We start from the raw sequence: 12,804 nt of genomic DNA on the forward strand, positions 1-12,804 counted from the left end.
CAGAATCCTTGGGTGGCACCGTAGTCGGAAACCAATTCTGGTTATCGCTTCTCGGCCTTTTGGCTAAGATCAAGTGTAGTATCTGTTCTTATCAGTTTAATATCTGATACGTCCCCTATCTGGGGACCATATATTAAATGGATTTTTAGAACAGGGAGATGGAAAAAGAGCTTGCTCTGTCCACTCCACGCATTGACCTGGTATTGCAGTATCTCCAGGACCGGTGCACCCCTTCTTTAATGCAGTTTCTAAAATCAGAAAGAATTGAATTCAATGCTTTTTGTTCATTTTGCTTGTTTGTCGGATTTTGGGATGGACTCTTTGGCTTTGCTTTTCTTCTCCTCATTGCATTTTTCATGTTAAAAGTTGCAGAAGCCAGATGACAAGCTCATTTTGGTTCAACTTCAGCAACTGTGCATTGCATTGCCATGTAATGTAATGTAATGCAATGCTATCTATCTAGCTCTCCCTCTATACTTCCTTTTGGATAAACAGACATATTAGGCAAGCATTTTGGAGCTTTCACCTAAATAACTACAGGTGGTGAGATAAGCTGCACAATATAATTGACCTTTCAGTATATTGTTGCACACACACCATCTATTTAGCAAATGCCCTTGTTATCAACAGCAGCCTTTTAAACTCACCTGAGCTAACAGGTATGTGAGCTGGTTACTCTGCTGCGCTTAAAATTTCTTTTTTGGTTTGCTACAATGCCTTTTCTGAAACGTTGTCTCCCTCTGCTGGAACACTGACTTCTTTCATTTAATGCCTGCAGACTATAAAAGAGAAACCAACCCAAAAAGTTTGGTTGATTAGTCTGTGGCATTCTTTTAAACTGTTGCTTATGGCGGTCTCTGTGAGCTTCTCAGTGACATTCAGCCATCCAGGTATCCCGCCTGCAGTAGACGGAATGTGGCAATGGAACGCTGGCTGCGCGTGTCATAATAGGCTCTGAGCCTTTATATACCTGCGCACAGCAGCAGCCACCTTCAGTCTGCTGCTGGACAGCCAGCAGCAGCAGCAGCAGGAGAGGTAATTAATCAGCAACCCTCCTGCTAAGGGTAGACAGCTGCTCGTTCCACCCCCCCCCCCCCCCCCCGCCTTAATTGGTTCTCCTCCCTTCCAACGGTGTTGAGGCGGGTGGGAACAGCCGGGGGTTGAGGGTACTGTGCTAAAAGAGGTGGAGTTATGCAGATCTAAAACGCGTGGATTGCAGCAGCAGCAAGCCGAAAAGTGCAGGCATGTGAGGGATCTAGAGGTTGACAGCATGTCTTCTTAACGGGAGTCCAGGTGGCCATCTCCACAAATGGACTTTTCAGAATCCTTGGGTGGCACCGTAGTCGGAAACCAATTCTGGTTATCGCTTCTCGGCCTTTTGGCTAAGATCAAGTGTAGTATCTGTTCTTATCAGTTTAATATCTGATACGTCCCCTATCTGGGGACCATATATTAAATGGATTTTTAGAACAGGGAGATGGAAAAAGAGCTTGCTCTGTCCACTCCACGCATTGACCTGGTATTGCAGTATCTCCAGGACCGGTGCACCCCTTCTTTAATGCAGTTTCTAAAATCAGAAAGAATTGAATTCAATGCTTTTTGTTCATTTTGCTTGTTTGTCGGATTTTGGGATGGACTCTTTGGCTTTGCTTTTCTTCTCCTCATTGGATTTTTCATGTTAAAAGTTGCAGAAGCCAGATGACAAGCTCATTTTGGTTCAACTTCAGCAACTGTGCATTGCATTGCCATGTAATGTAATGTAATGCAATGCTATCTATCTAGCTCTCCCTCTATACTTCCTTTTGGATAAACAGACATATTAGGCAAGCATTTTGGAGCTTTCACCTAAATAACTACAGGTGGTGAGATAAGCTGCACAATATAATTGACCTTTCAGTATATTGTTGCACACACACCATCTATTTAGCAAATGCCCTTGTTATCAACAGCAGCCTTTTAAACTCACCTGAGCTAACAGGTATGTGAGCTGGTTACTCTGCTGCGCTTAAAATTTCTTTTTTGGTTTGCTACAATGCCTTTTCTGAAACGTTGTCTCCCTCTGCTGGAACACTGACTTCTTTCATTTAATGCCTGCAGACTATAAAAGAGAAACCAACCCAAAAAGTTTGGTTGATTAGTCTGTGGCATTCTTTTAAACTGTTGCTTATGGCGGTCTCTGTGAGCTTCTCAGTGACATTCAGCCATCCAGGTATCCCGCCTGCAGTAGACGGAATGTGGCAATGGAACGCTGGCTGCGCGTGTCATAATAGGCTCTGAGCCATTATATACCTGCGCACAGCAGCAGCCACCTTCAGTCTGCTGCTGGACAGCCAGCAGCAGCAGCAGCAGGAGAGGTAATTAATCAGCAACCCTCCTGCTAAGGGTAGACAGCTGCTCGTTCCACCCCCCCCCCCGCCTTAATTGGTTCTCCTCCCTTCCAACGGTGTTGAGGCGGGTGGGAACAGCCGGGGGTTGAGGGTACTGTGCTAAAAGAGGTGGAGTTATGCAGATCTAAAACGCGTGGATTGCAGCAGCAGCAAGCCGAAAAGTGCAGGCATGTGAGGGATCTAGAGGTTGACAGCATGTCTTCTTAACGGGAGTCCAGGTGGCCATCTCCACAAATGGACTTTTCAGAATCCTTGGGTGGCACCGTAGTCGGAAACCAATTCTGGTTATCGCTTCTCGGCCTTTTGGCTAAGATCAAGTGTAGTATCTGTTCTTATCAGTTTAATATCTGATACGTCCCCTATCTGGGGACCATATATTAAATGGATTTTTAGAACAGGGAGATGGAAAAAGAGCTTGCTCTGTCCACTCCACGCATTGACCTGGTATTGCAGTATCTCCAGGACCAGTGCACCCCTTCTTTAATGCAGTTTCTAAAATCAGAAAGAATTGAATTCAATGCTTTTTGTTCATTTTGCTTGTTTGTCGGATTTTGGGATGGACTCTTTGGCTTTGCTTTTCTTCTCCTCATTGCATTTTTCATGTTAAAAGTTGCAGAAGCCAGATGACAAGCTCATTTTGGTTCAACTTCAGCAACTGTGCATTGCATTGCCATGTAATGTAATGTAATGCAATGCTATCTATCTAGCTCTCCCTCTATACTTCCTTTTGGATAAACAGACATATTAGGCAAGCATTTTGGAGCTTTCACCTAAATAACTACAGGTGGTGAGATAAGCTGCACAATATAATTGACCTTTCAGTATATTGTTGCACACACACCATCTATTTAGCAAATGCCCTTGTTATCAACAGCAGCCTTTTAAACTCACCTGAGCTAACAGGTATGTGAGCTGGTTACTCTGCTGCGCTTAAAATTTCTTTTTTGGTTTGCTACAATGCCTTTTCTGAAACGTTGTCTCCCTCTGCTGGAACACTGACTTCTTTCATTTAATGCCTGCAGACTATAAAAGAGAAACCAACCCAAAAAGTTTGGTTGATTAGTCTGTGGCATTCTTTTAAACTGTTGCTTATGGCGGTCTCTGTGAGCTTCTCAGTGACATTCAGCCATCCAGGTATCCCGCCTGCAGTAGACGGAATGTGGCAATGGAACGCTGGCTGCGCGTGTCATAATAGGCTCTGAGCCTTTATATACCTGCGCACAGCAGCAGCCACCTTCAGTCTGCTGCTGGACAGCCAGCAGCAGCAGCAGCAGGAGAGGTAATTAATCAGCAACCCTCCTGCTAAGGGTAGACAGCTGCTCGTTCCACCCCCCCCCGCCTTAATTGGTTCTCCTCCCTTCCAACGGTGTTGAGGCGGGTGGGAACAGCCGGGGGTTGAGGGTACTGTGCTAAAAGAGGTGGAGTTATGCAGATCTAAAACGCGTGGATTGCAGCAGCAGCAAGCCGAAAAGTGCAGGCATGTGAGGGATCTAGAGGTTGACAGCATGTCTTCTTAACGGGAGTCCAGGTGGCCATCTCCACAAATGGACTTTTCAGAATCCTTGGGTGGCACCGTAGTCGGAAACCAATTCTGGTTATCGCTTCTCGGCCTTTTGGCTAAGATCAAGTGTAGTATCTGTTCTTATCAGTTTAATATCTGATACGTCCCCTATCTGGGGACCATATATTAAATGGATTTTTAGAACAGGGAGATGGAAAAAGAGCTTGCTCTGTCCACTCCACGCATTGACCTGGTATTGCAGTATCTCCAGGACCGGTGCACCCCTTCTTTAATGCAGTTTCTAAAATCAGAAAGAATTGAATTCAATGCTTTTTGTTCATTTTGCTTGTTTGTCGGATTTTGGGATGGACTCTTTGGCTTTGCTTTTCTTCTCCTCATTGGATTTTTCATGTTAAAAGTTGCAGAAGCCAGATGACAAGCTCATTTTGGTTCAACTTCAGCAACTGTGCATTGCATTGCCATGTAATGTAATGTAATGCAATGCTATCTATCTAGCTCTCCCTCTATACTTCCTTTTGGATAAACAGACATATTAGGCAAGCATTTTGGAGCTTTCACCTAAATAACTACAGGTGGTGAGATAAGCTGCACAATATAATTGACCTTTCAGTATATTGTTGCACACACACCATCTATTTAGCAAATGCCCTTGTTATCAACAGCAGCCTTTTAAACTCACCTGAGCTAACAGGAATGTGAGCTGGTTACTCTGCTGCGCTTAAAATTTCTTTTTTGGTTTGCTACAATGCCTTTTCTGAAACGTTGTCTCCCTCTGCTGGAACACTGACTTCTTTCATTTAATGCCTGCAGACTATAAAAGAGAAACCAACCCAAAAAGTTTGGTTGATTAGTCTGTGGCATTCTTTTAAACTGTTGCTTATGGCGGTCTCTGTGAGCTTCTCAGTGACATTCAGCCATCCAGGTATCCCGCCTGCAGTAGACGGAATGTGGCAATGGAACGCTGGCTGCGCGTGTCATAATAGGCTCTGAGCCTTTATATACCTGCGCACAGCAGCAGCCACCTTCAGTCTGCTGCTGGACAGCCAGCAGCAGCAGCAGCAGGAGAGGTAATTAATCAGCAACCCTCCTGCTAAGGGTAGACAGCTGCTCGTTCCACCCCCCCCCCGCCTTAATTGGTTCTCCTCCCTTCCAACGGTGTTGAGGCGGGTGGGAACAGCCGGGGGTTGAGGGTACTGTGCTAAAAGAGGTGGAGTTATGCAGATCTAAAACGCGTGGATTGCAGCAGCAGCAAGCCGAAAAGTGCAGGCATGTGAGGGATCTAGAGGTTGACAGCATGTCTTCTTAACGGGAGTCCAGGTGGCCATCTCCACAAATGGACTTTTCAGAATCCTTGGGTGGCACCGTAGTCGGAAACCAATTCTGGTTATCGCTTCTCGGCCTTTTGGCTAAGATCAAGTGTAGTATCTGTTCTTATCAGTTTAATATCTGATACGTCCCCTATCTGGGGACCATAAATTAAATGGATTTTTAGAACAGGGAGATGGAAAAAGAGCTTGCTCTGTCCACTCCACGCATTGACCTGGTATTGCAGTATCTCCAGGACCGGTGCACCCCTTCTTTAATGCAGTTTCTAAAATCAGAAAGAATTGAATTCAATGCTTTTTGTGCATTTTGCTTGTTTGTCGGATTTTGGGATGGACTCTTTGGCTTTGCTTTTCTTCTCCTCATTGGATTTTTCATGTTAAAAGTTGCAGAAGCCAGATGACAAGCTCATTTTGGTTCAACTTCAGCAACTGTGCATTGCATTGCCATGTAATGTAATGTAATGCAATGCTATCTATCTAGCTCTCCCTCTATACTTCCTTTTGGATAAACAGACATATTAGGCAAGCATTTTGGAGCTTTCACCTAAATAACTACAGGTGGTGAGATAAGCTGCACAATATAATTGACCTTTCAGTATATTGTTGCACACACACCATCTATTTAGCAAATGCCCTTGTTATCAACAGCAGCCTTTTAAACTCACCTGAGCTAACAGGTATGTGAGCTGGTTACTCTGCTGCGCTTAAAATTTCTTTTTTGGTTTGCTACAATGCCTTTTCTGAAACGTTGTCTCCCTCTGCTGGAACACTGACTTCTTTCATTTAATGCCTGCAGACTATAAAAGAGAAACCAACCCAAAAAGTTTGGTTGATTAGTCTGTGGCATTCTTTTAAACTGTTGCTTATGGCGGTCTCTGTGAGCTTCTCAGTGACATTCAGCCATCCAGGTATCCCGCCTGCAGTAGACGGAATGTGGCAATGGAACGCTGGCTGCGCGTGTCATAATAGGCTCTGAGCCTTTATATACCTGCGCACAGCAGCAGCCACCTTCAGTCTGCTGCTGGACAGCCAGCAGCAGCAGGAGAGGTAATTAATCAGCAACCCTCCTGCTAAGGGTAGACAGCTGCTCGTTCCACCCCCCCCCCCGCCTTAATTGGTTCTCCTCCCTTCCAACGGTGTTGAGGCGGGTGGGAACAGCCGGGGGTTGAGGGTACTGTGCTAAAAGAGGTGGAGTTATGCAGATCTAAAACGCGTGGATTGCAGCAGCAGCAAGCCGAAAAGTGCAGGCATGTGAGGGATCTAGAGGTTGACAGCATGTCTTCTTAACGGGAGTCCAGGTGGCCATCTCCACAAATGGACTTTTCAGAATCCTTGGGTGGCACCGTAGTCGGAAACCAATTCTGGTTATCGCTTCTCGGCCTTTTGGCTAAGATCAAGTGTAGTATCTGTTCTTATCAGTTTAATATCTGATACGTCCCCTATCTGGGGACCATATATTAAATGGATTTTTAGAACAGGGAGATGGAAAAAGAGCTTGCTCTGTCCACTCCACGCATTGACCTGGTATTGCAGTATCTCCAGGACCGGTGCACCCCTTCTTTAATGCAGTTTCTAAAATCAGAAAGAATTGAATTCAATGCTTTTTGTTCATTTTGCTTGTTTGTCGGATTTTGGGATGGACTCTTTGGCTTTGCTTTTCTTCTCCTCATTGGATTTTTCATGTTAAAAGTTGCAGAAGCCAGATGACAAGCTCATTTTGGTTCAACTTCAGCAACTGTGCATTGCATTGCCATGTAATGTAATGTAATGCAATGCTATCTATCTAGCTCTCCCTCTATACTTCCTTTTGGATAAACAGACATATTAGGCAAGCATTTTGGAGCTTTCACCTAAATAACTACAGGTGGTGAGATAAGCTGCACAATATAATTGACCTTTCAGTATATTGTTGCACACACACCATCTATTTAGCAAATGCCCTTGTTATCAACAGCAGCCTTTTAAACTCACCTGAGCTAACAGGTATGTGAGCTGGTTACTCTGCTGCGCTTAACATTTCTTTTTTGGTTTGCTACAATGCCTTTTCTGAAACGTTGTCTCCCTCTGCTGGAACACTGACTTCTTTCATTTAATGCCTGCAGACTATAAAAGAGAAACCAACCCAAAAAGTTTGGTTGATTAGTCTGTGGCATTCTTTTAAACTGTTGCTTATGGCGGTCTCTGTGAGCTTCTCAGTGACATTCAGCCATCCAGGTATCCCGCCTGCAGTAGACGGAATGTGGCAATGGAACGCTGGCTGCGCGTGTCATAATAGGCTCTGAGCCTTTATATACCTGCGCACAGCAGCAGCCACCTTCAGTCTGCTGCTGGACAGCCAGCAGCAGCAGCAGCAGGAGAGGTAATTAATCAGCAACCCTCCTGCTAAGGGTAGACAGCTGCTCGTTCCACCCCCCCCCCCCGCCTTAATTGGTTCTCCTCCCTTCCAACGGTGTTGAGGCGGGTGGGAACAGCCGGGGGTTGAGGGTACTGTGCTAAAAGAGGTGGAGTTATGCAGATCTAAAACGCGTGGATTGCAGCAGCAGCAAGCCGAAAAGTGCAGGCATGTGAGGGATCTAGAGGTTGACAGCATGTCTTCTTAACGGGAGTCCAGGTGGCCATCTCCACAAATGGACTTTTCAGAATCCTTGGGTGGCACCGTAGTCGGAAACCAATTCTGGTTATCGCTTCTCGGCCTTTTGGCTAAGATCAAGTGTAGTATCTGTTCTTATCAGTTTAATATCTGATACGTCCCCTATCTGGGGACCATATATTAAATGGATTTTTAGAACAGGGAGATGGAAAAAGAGCTTGCTCTGTCCACTCCACGCATTGACCTGGTATTGCAGTATCTCCAGGAGCGGTGCACCCCTTCTTTAATGCAGTTTCTAAAATCAGAAAGAATTGAATTCAATGCTTTTTGTTCATTTTGCTTGTTTGTCGGATTTTGGGATGGACTCTTTGGCTTTGCTTTTCTTCTCCTCATTGGATTTTTCATGTTAAAAGTTGCAGAAGCCAGATGACAAGCTCATTTTGGTTCAACTTCAGCAACTGTGCATTGCATTGCCATGTAATGTAATGTAATGCAATGCTATCTATCTAGCTCTCCCTCTATACTTCCTTTTGGATAAACAGACATATTAGGCAAGCATTTTGGAGCTTTCACCTAAATAACTACAGGTGGTGAGATAAGCTGCACAATATAATTGACCTTTCAGTATATTGTTGCACACACACCATCTATTTAGCAAATGCCCTTGTTATCAACAGCAGCCTTTTAAACTCACCTGAGCTAACAGGTATGTGAGCTGGTTACTCTGCTGCGCTTAAAATTTCTTTTTTGGTTTGCTACAATGCCTTTTCTGAAACGTTGTCTCCCTCTGCTGGAACACTGACTTCTTTCATTTAATGCCTGCAGACTATAAAAGAGAAACCAACCCAAAAAGTTTGGTTGATTAGTCTGTGGCATTCTTTTAAACTGTTGCTTATGGCGGTCTCTGTGAGCTTCTCAGTGACATTCAGCCATCCAGGTATCCCGCCTGCAGTAGACGGAATGTGGCAATGGAACGCTGGCTGCGCGTGTCATAATAGGCTCTGAGCCTTTATATACCTGCGCACAGCAGCAGCCACCTTCAGTCTGCTGCTGGACAGCCAGCAGCAGCAGCAGCAGGAGAGGTAATTAATCAGCAACCCTCCTGCTAAGGGTAGACAGCTGCTCGTTCCACCCCCCCCCCCCCGCCTTAATTGGTTCTCCTCCCTTCCAACGGTGTTGAGGCGGGTGGGAACAGCCGGGGGTTGAGGGTACTGTGCTAAAAGAGGTGGAGTTATGCAGATCTAAAACGCGTGGATTGCAGCAGCAGCAAGCCGAAAAGTGCAGGCATGTGAGGGATCTAGAGGTTGACAGCATGTCTTCTTAACGGGAGTCCAGGTGGCCATCTCCACAAATGGACTTTTCAGAATCCTTGGGTGGCACCGTAGTCGGAAACCAATTCTGGTTATCGCTTCTCGGCCTTTTGGCTAAGATCAAGTGTAGTATCTGTTCTTATCAGTTTAATATCTGATACGTCCCCTATCTGGGGACCATATATTAAATGGATTTTTAGAACAGGGAGATGGAAAAAGAGCTTGCTCTGTCCACTCCACGCATTGACCTGGTATTGCAGTATCTCCAGGACCGGTGCACCCCTTCTTTAATGCAGTTTCTAAAATCAGAAAGAATTGAATTCAATGCTTTTTGTTCATTTTGCTTGTTTGTCGGATTTTGGGATGGACTCTTTGGCTTTGCTTTTCTTCTCCTCATTGGATTTTTCATGTTAAAAGTTGCAGAAGCCAGATGACAAGCTCATTTTGGTTCAACTTCAGCAACTGTGCATTGCATTGCCATGTAATGTAATGTAATGCAATGCTATCTATCTAGCTCTCCCTCTATACTTCCTTTTGGATAAACAGACATATTAGGCAAGCATTTTGGAGCTTTCACCTAAATAACTACAGGTGGTGAGATAAGCTGCACAATATAATTGACCTTTCAGTATATTGTTGCACACACACCATCTATTTAGCAAATGCCCTTGTTATCAACAGCAGCCTTTTAAACTCACCTGAGCTAACAGGTATGTGAGCTGGTTACTCTGCTGCGCTTAAAATTTCTTTTTTGGTTTGCTACAATGCCTTTTCTGAAACGTTGTCTCCCTCTGCTGGAACACTGACTTCTTTCATTTAATGCCTGCAGACTATAAAAGAGAAACCAACCCAAAAAGTTTGGTTGATTAGTCTGTGGCATTCTTTTAAACTGTTACTTATGGCGGTCTCTGTGAGCTTCTCAGTGACATTCAGCCATCCAGGTATCCCGCCTGCAGTAGACGGAATGTGGCAATGGAACGCTGGCTGCGCGTGTCATAATAGGCTCTGAGCCTTTATATACCTGCGCACAGCAGCAGCCACCTTCAGTCTGCTGCTGGACAGCCAGCAGCAGCAGCAGCAGGAGAGGTAATTAATCAGCAACCCTCCTGCTAAGGGTAGACAGCTGCTCGTTCCACCCCCCCCCCCGCCTTAATTGGTTCTCCTCCCTTCCAACGGTGTTGAGGCGGGTGGGAACAGCCGGGGGTTGAGGGTACTGTGCTAAAAGAGGTGGAGTTATGCAGATCTAAAACGCGTGGATTGCAGCAGCAGCAAGCCGAAAAGTGCAGGCATGTGAGGGATCTAGAGGTTGACAGCATGTCTTCTTAACGGGAGTCCAGGTGGCCATCTCCACAAATGGACTTTTCAGAATCCTTGGGTGGCACCGTAGTCGGAAACCAATTCTGGTTATCGCTACTCGGCCTTTTGGCTAAGATCAAGTGTAGTATCTGTTCTTATCAGTTTAATATCTGATACGTCCCCTATCTGGGGACCATATATTAAATGGATTTTTAGAACAGGGAGATGGAAAAAGAGCTTGCTCTGTCCACTCCACGCATTGACCTGGTATTGCAGTATCTCCAGGAGCGGTGCACCCCTTCTTTAATGCAGTTTCTAAAATCAGAAAGAATTGAATTCAATGCTTTTTGTTCATTTTGCTTGTTTGTCGGATTTTGGGATGGACTCTTTGGCTTTGCTTTTCTTCTCCTCATTGGATTTTTCATGTTAAAAGTTGCAGAAGCCAGATGACAAGCTCATTTTGGTTCAACTTCAGCAACTGTGCATTGCATTGCCATGTAATGTAATGTAATGCAATGCTATCTATCTAGCTCTCCCTCTATACTTCCTTTTGGATAAACAGACATATTAGGCAAGCATTTTGGAGCTTTCACCTAAATAACTACAGGTGGTGAGATAAGCTGCACAATATAATTGACCTTTCAGTATATTGTTGCACACACACCATCTATTTAGCAAATGCCCTTGTTATCAACAGCAGCCTTTTAAACTCACCTGAGCTAACAGGTATGTGAGCTGGTTACTCTGCTGCGCTTAAAATTTCTTTTTTGGTTTGCTACAATGCCTTTTCTGAAACGTTGTCTCCCTCTGCTGGAACACTGACTTCTTTCATTTAATGCCTGCAGACTATAAAAGAGAAACCAACCCAAAAAGTTTGGTTGATTAGTCTGTGGCATTCTTTTAAACTGTTGCTTATGGCGGTCTCTGTGAGCTTCTCAGTGACATTCAGCCATCCAGGTATCCCGCCTGCAGTAGACGGAATGTGGCAATGGAACGCTGGCTGCGCGTGTCATAATAGGCTCTGAGCCTTTATATACCTGCGCACAGCAGCAGCCACCTTCAGTCTGCTGCTGGACAGCCAGCAGCAGCAGCAGCAGGAGAGGTAATTAATCAGCAACCCTCCTGCTAAGGGTAGACAGCTGCTCGTTCCACCCCCCCCCCGCCTTAATTGGTTCTCCTCCCTTCCAACGGTGTTGAGGCGGGTGGGAACAGCCGGGGGTTGAGGGTACTGTGCTAAAAGAGGTGGAGTTATGCAGATCTAAAACGCGTGGATTGCAGCAGCAGCAAGCCGAAAAGTGCAGGCATGTGAGGGATCTAGAGGTTGACAGCATGTCTTCTTAACGGGAGTCCAGGTGGCCATCTCCACAAATGGACTTTTCAGAATCCTTGGGTGGCACCGTAGTCGGAAACCAATTCTGGTTATCGCTTCTCGGCCTTTTGGCTAAGATCAAGTGTAGTATCTGTTCTTATCAGTTTAATATCTGATACGTCCCCTATCTGGGGACCATATATTAAATGGATTTTTAGAACAGGGAGATGGAAAAAGAGCTTGCTCTGTCCACTCCACGCATTGACCTGGTATTGCAGTATCTCCAGGACCGGTGCACCCCTTCTTTAATGCAGTTTCTAAAATCAGAAAGAATTGAATTCAATGCTTTTTGTTCATTTTGCTTGTTTGTCGGATTTTGGGATGGAATCTTTGGCTTTGCTTTTCTTCTCCTCATTGGATTTTTCATGTTAAAAGTTGCAGAAGCCAGATGACAAGCTCATTTTGGTTCAACTTCAGCAACTGTGCATTGCATTGCCATGTAATGTAATGTAATGCAATGCTATCTATCTAGCTCTCCCTCTATACTTCCTTTTGGATAAACAGACATATTAGGCAAGCATTTTGGAGCTTTCACCTAAATAACTACAGGTGGTGAGATAAGCTGCACAATATAATTGACCTTTCAGTATATTGTTGCACACACACCATCTATTTAGCAAATGCCCTTGTTATCAACAGCAGCCTTTTAAACTCACCTGAGCTAACAGGTATGTGAGCTGGTTACTCTGCTGCGCTTAAAATTTCTTTTTTGGTTTGCTACAATGCCTTTTCTGAAACGTTGTCTCCCTCTGCTGGAACACTGACTTCTTTCATTTAATGCCTGCAGACTATAAAAGAGAAACCAACCCAAAAAGTTTGGTTGATTAGTCTGTGGCATTCTTTTAAACTGTTACTTATGGCGGTCTCTGTGAGCTTCTCAGTGACATTCAGCCATCCAGGTATCCCGCCTGCAGTAGACGGAATGTGGCAATGGAACGCTGGCTGCGCGTGTCATAATAGGCTCTGAGCCTTTATATACCTGCGCACAGCAGCAGCCACCTTCAG

At 45.0% G+C, this 12,804-nt stretch overlaps 10 non-coding genes across 10 annotated transcripts; all 10 read left to right on the forward strand.

Annotated features, from left to right (window-relative positions):
* The first annotated feature begins 43 nt into the window (after positions 1–43).
* LOC141221927 (U2 spliceosomal RNA) lies at positions 44–234 on the forward strand. Its single transcript, XR_012289842.1, has one exon. It is a non-coding gene; the product is annotated as a U2 spliceosomal RNA (small nuclear RNA).
* A 1,128-nt stretch (positions 235–1,362) lies between these two features.
* Positions 1,363–1,553, forward strand: LOC141221928 (U2 spliceosomal RNA). Its single transcript, XR_012289843.1, has one exon. It is a non-coding gene; the product is annotated as a U2 spliceosomal RNA (small nuclear RNA).
* Positions 1,554–2,674: 1,121 nt separating this feature from the next.
* On the forward strand, positions 2,675–2,865 carry LOC141221844 (U2 spliceosomal RNA). The gene has a single exon (XR_012289763.1). It is a non-coding gene; the product is annotated as a U2 spliceosomal RNA (small nuclear RNA).
* A 1,119-nt stretch (positions 2,866–3,984) lies between these two features.
* Positions 3,985–4,175, forward strand: LOC141221929 (U2 spliceosomal RNA). Its single transcript, XR_012289844.1, has one exon. It is a non-coding gene; the product is annotated as a U2 spliceosomal RNA (small nuclear RNA).
* Positions 4,176–5,295: 1,120 nt separating this feature from the next.
* LOC141221990 (U2 spliceosomal RNA) lies at positions 5,296–5,486 on the forward strand. The gene has a single exon (XR_012289901.1). It is a non-coding gene; the product is annotated as a U2 spliceosomal RNA (small nuclear RNA).
* Positions 5,487–6,601: 1,115 nt separating this feature from the next.
* Positions 6,602–6,792, forward strand: LOC141221930 (U2 spliceosomal RNA). Its single transcript, XR_012289845.1, has one exon. It is a non-coding gene; the product is annotated as a U2 spliceosomal RNA (small nuclear RNA).
* Positions 6,793–7,914: 1,122 nt separating this feature from the next.
* Positions 7,915–8,105, forward strand: LOC141221875 (U2 spliceosomal RNA). The gene has a single exon (XR_012289791.1). It is a non-coding gene; the product is annotated as a U2 spliceosomal RNA (small nuclear RNA).
* Positions 8,106–9,228: 1,123 nt separating this feature from the next.
* On the forward strand, positions 9,229–9,419 carry LOC141221931 (U2 spliceosomal RNA). Its single transcript, XR_012289846.1, has one exon. It is a non-coding gene; the product is annotated as a U2 spliceosomal RNA (small nuclear RNA).
* A 1,121-nt stretch (positions 9,420–10,540) lies between these two features.
* On the forward strand, positions 10,541–10,731 carry LOC141222035 (U2 spliceosomal RNA). The gene has a single exon (XR_012289945.1). It is a non-coding gene; the product is annotated as a U2 spliceosomal RNA (small nuclear RNA).
* A 1,120-nt stretch (positions 10,732–11,851) lies between these two features.
* Positions 11,852–12,042, forward strand: LOC141221933 (U2 spliceosomal RNA). Its single transcript, XR_012289848.1, has one exon. It is a non-coding gene; the product is annotated as a U2 spliceosomal RNA (small nuclear RNA).
* The last annotated feature ends 762 nt before the right edge of the window (positions 12,043–12,804 follow it).

The sequence above is a fragment of the Phyllobates terribilis genome, unplaced genomic scaffold (assembly GCF_046119375.1).
Source record: "Phyllobates terribilis strain yellow unplaced genomic scaffold, ASM4611937v1 Scaffold_341__1_contigs__length_2033592, whole genome shotgun sequence".
Taxonomy (NCBI): domain Eukaryota; kingdom Metazoa; phylum Chordata; class Amphibia; order Anura; family Dendrobatidae; genus Phyllobates; species Phyllobates terribilis.